Genomic DNA, 9,956 nt, shown 5'->3' on the forward strand with positions numbered 1-9,956 from the left:
CGACTTGACTCGTGCAACTCCACTTGGTGGTACGCATCCTTAATGTCAAGACGAGAGAACCACTTGCAACCGTTTAACCTGATCACAGAAGTTTTCTAAATAATTTAATTTGAACAATTAAGTTGTCTAATACAATACCTTGCGAGAAGATCATCAAGCGTAGGAATCATGTGATACTCTCTTCTGATTGCGGTATTAGCTCGACGCATATCAATGCACAGTCGAACATCACCGTTATCCTTGATAACAATTACTACGGGGGAAACCCACGGGCTGGGACCGTTAACTCTTTCAATAATACCCATTATAAGAAGTCGGTTGATTTGATCTTCAACTTGTCGACGGAGAGCAATGGGTACACGACGGACATGCTGAGCAACGGGCGTCACGGTTTCATCGATATCGATTCGAATTTTAACACCTGGGCACAGGAATGATTAGGATATTATCTTTATTGATGACATATTAATAGCTACCTTTAATTACAGGAAATTTATCAACGGTATTCTCAGAAACATGTTGGATGAACTCCGAGTTGTTGACACTAGGCAAATCAATCAGCAGCATTCCCAATCGTTTTGCAGTGTCTCTACCAAGCAAATTCTGCTTACCATCTTTTATTACGTAGAAGGCGGCAGCAAAATTCAGATCATTGCCCTCCACAATCGCTATGTTTGCATCGAACGTGCAAATGATGTTCAATGAATCCTTTTGTGCATATGCTGATAGACGTTTTGTGGACGGTTTCACATTGTCGACTGCAGCATTCCTGCTTTGCAAGTAGACCCATGTCTGTTGATCAATGATGTTGTATTTGCTGCCCGAGTTAATCATCATTTCAACGAGTATATTGCCCACCTTGCACCAAACCATTTCATCGTGGTTATCGCTGATTGCGTATATGAAACAGTCCTGCACTTGAGCTTCCGGCTTCATATCACGTGTTGTAGAGGTTTCATCATTGTTAATAGCATTAACTTTTTGTGTTTTGTGACCGCGAGGGTTTGGATTTTCAGCAGATGGTTTGCGTTTCCAAGTACCTTTGTTGGAACCAAAATAACACTTCTTGGCAAAATGTCCAACACGGTTGCAGTGGTGGCATTGAACGTCTTTGGCTGGACACTTTTCTCCTGGCTTGTGCAGCCTCAATCCACACCGACTGCAATCAGCTGTAGGATGACTTTTCGCCCAACGTGATCTGTTCTCACTCTCAGTGGTAATTTTGTTGACAAACGTGTTACCACGACTTGCTTCCAACAGATTTCCAGCACCGGAGGTACGCTGGCCAAGCTCGCGAACCTGATGCTGAACGGATAGATGGGTATTGACGAGGGTAGTTAGGTCATCCAAGTTGATATTGGGCTTTTCTAAAATTTTCCGTCGGAGTTCGGGAGGCGCAAGCATGACGATCTTGTCTATAACTGCTGCATCTCTGCTCTCTTTTTCCGATGATCCAAATCGACATTTGTTGGCCAGGACTTTGGCCCGTAACAAGAACTTGTCCAATGTTTCTCCGGCATCTGGTTTTTGAGTCCAAAATGAATATCTCTCGAATGTGTCATGCTGCTTGGGAGCAAAGTAATGGTCGAGTCGACGAATCATACTATCAAATTCGTCCTCTTCATCCTCGCACTCTTGGTTTACCTCAGGCAAGCTTTCGTAAACCCGTTGGAGTTGACGACCAGAAACAGCAAGGAAAATGCTCTTCAATTTTCTCTTCTTTTTCTTGCTCATGACGGCGGCGATATACTCGAACTGCTTTTTATAGTCAAACCATTTTTGCCTGAGTTCCGTTATTGGAACGCTATCGCATTCAAAAGGCGGTAGTTTGAACAGTTGTTCTTCCATGTCTGAGAAATGATTGAAATTAATTTCAATAGTACCATGTGCATGGTGTAAGTACAAATATTGGAGAATTGTTTTGAATATTTTAGTCTAGTTAACACGGGGTTGCCATTAGCAACCTATTGCCGACCGCCTGACACAACGGACCAATCCGTTGTATTGGCAGTTTTTTTTTTTTTTTTTTGTAATGAACTAGCCATTTTTCCGCCTGACTCAACGGATCAAAACCGCTTCTGAGGCAGTTCGCTTTTAAGGTGAACTTGTTTTTTTTTTCGCCTAACACTGAGGCAGTTCGCTGTTAAAACGAACTTGTTTTTTTTTTCGCCTGACTCAACGGATCAAAACCGCTCCTGAGGCAGTTCCCTTCTTAGGTGAACTTGGTCTTTCTTTCGCCTGACACTGAGGCAGTTCGCTGATAAAACGAACTTGATTTTTTTTTCCGCCTGACACTGAGGCAGTTCACTGTTGAAGCAAACTTGATTTTTTTCATTCCGCCTAACTCAACGGATGAAATCCGTTCCTGAGGCAGTTCCCATGTAGAGGGAACTTGTTTTTTCTTTTACCCGCGTATCGCAATCTGTTGCTGGGCAACCGCTTGTTTAGCTTGACTTTTCTTTCTGGAACAATCTCCCAACATTTGTAAAAAAACTGATTTGGTTTACCTTCTGATTTTGTTTGCTTGAATCACCGCAGGTTCTACTCGTCGCCAATATGTGATATTATTCACTAATTTATAAAGTTGTACATTTAAATGAAAAACTATCTTAGGGTTTAATGATATTTAGTTTGCAAAGTAACATCGACTGATAACGTGTGTTCACTAAAAGATCTCAGTTTTCAAACTGACGGTCTGAACGTCGGGCCTACTATGTTTCTTCAGATTCACCACAGTTACCAATGGCTATTAGGGCGAGATCAGAAGTTATGCGAGATTTGACCTATTATTTTTTCAATTTTAGTGGATATTTAACCAAGGGAGACTTCTCTCATCCGTTTGCAAAAATCTTTCAAATGGAAGTATATAAAACGTTTCAAATCCTATATTTTCCGTATGTTTACCAGCTGGTGGCCAAGGGGGATGCCTCTAGCCGGGTTGCAAAAGTCTTTAATAGCTTATTCAAAGATATTTTAGTAATCTAAAATATCTGGATGTGTCGTTCCCCTCGATTATTATACCCCATTAAACATTTTACAACTCAACAGCTTACTACAGTCGACTCTCCTCATCTCGATGTTCTATATCTCGATATCTCTCCATATGTCGATGATTTCTTCGGTCCCTTCATTCTGCATACATTTTCAGTCTCCGTATCTCGATGTGTTCCTGGTTGATTTTCGATTTCCTCTCAGTATGTCGATATACCCATTATCAAAGGTTACTAAACCCGATTTCATTGATTCAAAAATGGTCGTGAACACGATGTGTCGTCTGCTTGTTTATTTTTGTTCCTGGAGCGGTTTTCAATATAATAAAGGCCAGAGTCTATGAATGGAGTGTTGCGCAAAGAGAACTGGCAACAAGTTTCTCAATCGCAAACTAGTTAATTATTCTGGCAACTTATTTTACTGTGTATGCTTTCCAGTGACTTCATTCAAATGCAGCTCGAATGTTTATTTGCAAAGTCGCGAAGAACAAAATTTAAATTGATCTCTGGTAATTTACACGCTAAGAAAATAGAATACTAGTTGGCTTAAATATCATACAGAAATCATATTCGATCTATTCACTCATTGTGATGCATATCGGCGTAAGAGGCTTTGCTAGTATAAACGGGTTTTATTTCGGTCAATGTATTTTTGGATATTAAGCAACCAATGTATAAAGCTCTATTATCCTATAAACTGTTTATAAATAGCCATTTTAGTTCGGTCGATGCAAACAAAAATAATCGGAAGCTGTTTCTTATATTAATATCAACATATTTCTCGCATAACTTCTGATCTCGCCCTAAAAGCCATTGGTAACCATGTATGTAGCTCGTTGTTTCTAACCGTTTTATTAGAGTTACACGTTTTTTTTACAGCGCTATGGTGAAGAAAGGATCATTATCTACCTGACCGTGATGTTGGTTTGGATGCTTATTCTTTTATTTGCTCAGAAACAACGAGCTACACACGTGGCTAACAATGGCTTTTAGGGCGTTATCTCAGAGTATGCGAGATTTATTAGTTTTATAAGGAACTGGTCTATATTGCTACTATTTACAGCTGCTTTTTCAAATTTATTTTGGTTCCCGACATTGACTGATCCGGTCTCCTGCGCAATGCCACTTCGATCTCGCAAAATCCATTATGCTCGGTGAATTCAGTTCCAGAATAGTGTCCCGAATATTTTCCGATTTCTTGGGTTGGATGGGTTTCTTCCGTTGGGTTGGATGGGTTTCTTCCGCACAAAATCAACTGAAAAGGTTTCATATCACGTTTACTGAATGGTTTAAATATTATAGCCAGCCAACTTACCTTCCAACAGCTTTTTCGGCTGTAATTTGTACAGTTTTACGACACGCTGGAACTTCGGAAGATTTCCTTTATTTGAGGTTGGTTTGTTATTTTGTCTCCAAGAGTTTTCACATGCTGCTGAACAGGATGAAAACATACTCGGAGTATTTAGGCACCTTTTCATGAATATTATGATATTTTTAATGAACGCGACCTGACTTGCTTGAATAGCATGAATAGGGTCTTAAAGCCCTGTCCCAATTTTAGTGCCAAACGCTTAAGTTTTGGTCAAAAACATATGTTTACTCAATTTTCTAATGTTTTCCGACGGTTTAAGTCCAAAAAACATTTTTTAAAGTTTTTTTTAAATTTTGTCACACCCTTTGGTTTAAACTCAAATTCTGGGTGTATTTTGTTTTCCGTGTCCCTTCCGAAATGTCAGAAAGGAACAACCCCGCTGTTAAAAAGTTGAACCACTGTGGTATTTTTGTCGACTAAGCGAACGTCAAACATGATCTCAAGTGTCAAGGTTCATTTATGGATCCAATTTTTAAATTAAGGTTTTAATATGATATATCCGTTATTTGAGCGGGATAAAATGCTAAAGTAGTTGCAAGAACATGCTCTTTCGTGTTATTAAATGAAAACAAGATTTCATTAAACATTTTAGGACCCTATTAAGTAACCGAACAGAACGAGATTGATTTTGCAAAAGTCCAAAGAGTAGCATGGGTGACTACATATGCATGGTAAAATATATAAAAAAATGCATGACAAGGTATAAAATAAAATAATCCAGAGAATATTTTTTAAGTATCACAACGAATAAATGAGGAAAATGTTTGAAAAATAATAATATGCATGCTAACTAGTATAATCGCTTTTCTCCGTGTAATGGAAAATAATCATAATACCCCATTAAAAAAAAAATTGCAACAACATATACGGCAAACAGCATGTACACAAAAACATGAGCTTTTTTCGGTTCCCACAAATAACAAAAAAACGGGGAATTTTTTTTTCCGTTCGCCGCCTGACTGAGAATTGACCGAATCAGCCACATCTGCAGCGTAACTCTGGGTTGAATAACCAATATATAGTTTTCAAACTAGCTTAAATTTCAGTTAAATTTCAACTATACAACGGAATTATATATTTCCCCTGGTGTATATAGACTAGGGTGATATGAATAAAAAACGTTGAACTTTACTACATGTAGCATCTACTCAAAAACAAAATCCACAAAGTTTACTACACTTTTGGTATGAATAAAAAACTTTTCGAACATGTAGTACTTACTACTTTCGTACATGAGCAGTGACTGAAGCTGCATGTTAAGAAATTTCCATTCAGGGTGCAGAGTGATTCTGCACGTAAAGAACAATCTATTCAGAGTGACGCTTAAAATTAATACAATCATGCATATGGCGGAAATGTACACGGAGAAAGTCGAAAATACTAATTAGTATGTAATTTATCATTTTACCAACATTTTCTCCTTTTAATCATTGAGAAACCTAAAACTTAATCACCAAAATATTATGTTTTATACTTTCCCATGATTAACCATGAAATATTTTTTGACGTGCATATTTAGCGAAGCACGCTACTCTTGGGACTTAACCGAAATAATTTCTTTTTCTTTATCTGTCCCATTGCAACCACGTCGCGTTCAAGTTCTCCGGTGGTTTTCCGAAATAAGTTTGATTTTATATATTCTAATCAAAGCCGAAGTTCGTTCCGCGGAAAAACCATTAAAAGTAAAACAAGAATGTGTAAGAGTTCCCGTAATAGTTTGTTCCACAGCAAACTATCCTGGCGGTGGCGGATGGGAATGAAAAAATCAAGCAATACCAATGAATATGAAGGTAAGTTCGGTTTTCCCATGGCATCTCGATATTTAGAAATTTTATCTAAATTTTTCAGTTCAACTCAGGGAAGAGCTCCATTGCGATCATCGGGAGCTAGCCGGAAAGAATTGTGGGAAGAACTACAGCAAGCTTGTGGATTATGAATCTTATCGAAGCAGCATGCCGCGGCAAGAAGTGGAAGTGATTGGCATTGGAATCAACACTGAGCATCAAATACAATATAATGGATCACAAATTATAAACCTTTGCAAGATTTGAGTGAAAATAAATACGTTTCATACGAATATTAATCGTTGTTTTATTTTTGTTTTGTTTTTGTTCACAACAGGAAAAAATGGCTTATTTTATTCAGTGTTCAGGATTTTAAACATTTATGCATAAATTAAATAATTTCCAAAAAATCATTTCCGAATATAAAAACTGTTTATACTAACCATGCTTAAAGTGTAAATATGCATCACAATGAGTGAATAGACTAATTATGGTTTTAGAATGGTATTTAAGCCATCCAGTATAATATTTTCTTAGCGTGTATGGAATCTAATCGATTACGCGACAATTTGCACAAAATCATGAAGGTGCTGTAATTTGACAAGATTTGTAGTGTAATTTTGCGATTAGTCTGGTATTCTCATTATGTCTATGATTTTATGATGATGGTACATCAAAGAATTTTCTGAGTGGTTTTCGGTCTTCGCCAACGCCAGCGATTGATGTTTTTTTTTTTTAATATTAGAGCAGTCGTAACGGTGCGCGACTAAACTAAATTACATAGCGCAGTATCATTACGCTGATCCGTACCGGGCGCTGCTAACCGGGGTAGCAAAATGACAGCGCTGCTTTCGGAAAGCATCGGGTGAGCAAATTTAGCAGCGCGATAGTTGCGCTGCTATTCGATTTGAATTCAAGCATATACGGTGTGGGATATGAAATTCTGGTTGGAGTTTTAGTAATCTGATGCGCATGAAGTAGAAATTTCATAATTTTGAGAATTCGGGTAAACCTTCAAGATTTTGATAAGAATACTAGGAATCTGATGCAATTATTGGAAATCCGATAGAAGTTTATGAAATACTCGAAAATCCTCGATTTCGGAGAATTATGGGATTTTGGGATTCCGACTGGAATCCTTAGAATTCCGCCTGGAATCCTCGGGATTTCGACTGGAATCCTCGGAATTTCGACTGGATACCTCGGAATTCCAGCTGGAATCCTTGGGTTTCCGACTGGAATCCTTGGGATTCCGACTGGAATCCTTGGAAGTCCGACTGGAATCCTTGGAAGTCCGACTGGAATCCTTGGAAATCCGACTGGAATCCTTGGAAGTCCGACTGGAATCCTTGGAAGTCCGACTGGAATCCTTGGAAGTCCGACTGGAATCCTTGGAAGTCCGACTGGAATCCTCGGGATTCCGGCTGGAATCCTCGGGATTCCGGCTGGAATCCTCGGGATTCCGGCTGGAATCTTCGGGATTCAGACTAGAGTCCTCGGGATTCTGACTGGAATCCTCGGGATTCCGGCTGGAATCCTCGGGATTCAGACTAGAGTCCTCGGGATTCTGACTGGAATTCCAGCTGGTATCCCAAGGATTCCAGTCGGAATCCCAAGGATTTCAGGCGGAATCCCAAGGATTCCAGTCGGAATCCCAAGGATTCCAGTCGGAATCCCAAGGATTCCAGTCGGAATCCCAAGGATTCCAGTCGGAATCCCAAGCATTCTAGTCGGAATCCCAAGGATTCCAGTTTGAATCCCAAGGATTCCGATGGCATTCTAAAAATTCCGCACCAGAATATAATAGATATTCCAGCAGAGTTACAAAAATTCTCAACCTGAATTGATCACCATTATTTTCACAACTCATATGTTATCCCAAAAAGCAACGACCGGTACGGAAACGAGTTATTAAATATGGTAGCCACCGGTGTGAGAATGAGTGACTAAACTAAAATGACAACTCTGGGGGTGATCATTTTAATCACCCAAATAGTCGCTCCCGTTAAAGATGCTCTTAGCTTAACATCTATGAAGAGATCTTGAGACTACAGCTATTAAATTAGGAATTACATATTTTCTAGCACCAATACTGAGAATAGAATTTAGAGAGGTAGAATTTTGATGCTCCCCGTGTGTTTTCTTAACAGCATGTTGAATTCCGGAAGTTCTAAGTGTTTCTGTGATATTCTCGTTATTTTGGTGGGGTTTCTGATAGTATCCTTGGAATTTCTAGAACTTAGAACGTAGAGATTTTTATGGGAATTGTAGTGATTCCATTTGTAGTCGTATGAATTCAATGAGGATCTCTCCTAAAAATCCAGGGTTCCCTTTGAAATTATTAAAATTCTTATCGATTTCACAAAAAATCCCATTGAAATCTATAAAATATTTACCGACTTTCAAAAGGTTTATATTAAAGCTTTGCTTTGAAATTCCAACGGAACTGGAGATCAACGGAATCTTAAAGGTTTTTATAATAATTACAAAGATTGCATTCAGAATTACAAATATTCACACAATAATTCACAGGAATCCCACCGCAATCTCATAGATTCTTACAGAAATACCGTCTCAAAGATACCCACAGAATTCTAAGAGATTAATATCCGGAATCCCATTCCCACCCCAATTACAGTTTTTACCAGATTTCTAATATTTCCGCAATATTCCTAGAATGGTATTTAAACTTCCAGAATTATCATAAAAAATCCGACATCCCTTTCGGAATCCCAATGTTCCTACAGGAATTCCGGAATTTCAAAGGAAATCTGAGAATCTGAGATGTCAGAATTTACACGTAAAATTCAGAATTACATTATAAATATCTGAATTCCTACCGACATCCTAAAATTCCTAGAAAATAACATGATTATCGTAATGCCAGAGTTCACACGGATATTACAAATTGCTACTGCCAGTAATCTTACCGGAATCTCAGAATTGGCGGGGCGAATGTTTTCGTCACCTCAGAACTCCTAAGCAAAACTCAAAATACCTTCCGAAATATCAAAACTCATATCGTTTTCCCATGATTTTTACTCAAAAGTAAATTATTCCATTCAATTTCGCAATCTCAAAGCATGAGTAGCAACCTCTTAAGCTAACTACCAGTAGCTTTGTAGTAAATGCTACCTTTATTCATAGCAACGCGTTGTTTGTAGTATGTTCGAAAGGTGTAGAAAGGAAAATGACACAAACATATTCCACTCGCGTTCCACATATAGCGTTTACTACCGAGATTGTAGTAAACTCAACTTTACTACATTTTATTCATACGGCCCAAAGTTTCGCGAGTGATTGAAAACCGTTGATGAAAAACGTACACTGAACGTAAACACTCTGAAAATTTCTCTGACGTAAATCAGAACCTAGTTAAATTTCCTAATCAATTTAGTATTCTTCGTAAACTGAGGCTAGTATTGTCGCACCGCCACCAAACCGGATCGCGCTAGTGAGACTCGCGACACGCCTCAACTCGCCGCATTTTAAAATCAGTTTTTTAGTGTGGCGCTGCATTCTTACGATTTTTATGAACACAGCGCACTATTCACATATTAGCTGCGACACTCGGGGCCCGAGAAAACAATAATTTTAAATAAATGTCGGTCTTGATTTCTACCGGATACATAATACAAATGTTCAAAAAGTAAAAATGGATTTGATTTTAATCTTTTTTCGTTTTGTTAGGATTTTGAGTGTAGCGGACCCCCAACGAGCGAATCCCCACTGTACAACAAAATTTGTTTGCGTGTATGTGTCGGTACATCAGTTGTCGGTATAATCGCTATCACCGCCCAGTTGACAGTT

At 38.5% G+C, this 9,956-nt stretch overlaps 1 long non-coding RNA gene across 1 annotated transcript; it reads left to right on the top strand.

Moving 5' to 3' along the window:
- Positions 1-5,678: 5,678 nt before the first annotated feature.
- On the top strand, positions 5,679-6,439 carry LOC110679156. The gene is made up of 2 exons (XR_002502265.1): positions 5,679-6,152; positions 6,211-6,439. It is a non-coding gene; the product is annotated as an uncharacterized LOC110679156 (long non-coding RNA).
- The last annotated feature ends 3,517 nt before the right edge of the window (positions 6,440-9,956 follow it).

Source organism: Aedes aegypti, chromosome 3, assembly GCF_002204515.2.
Source record: "Aedes aegypti strain LVP_AGWG chromosome 3, AaegL5.0 Primary Assembly, whole genome shotgun sequence".
Lineage (NCBI taxonomy): Eukaryota > Metazoa > Arthropoda > Insecta > Diptera > Culicidae > Aedes > Aedes aegypti.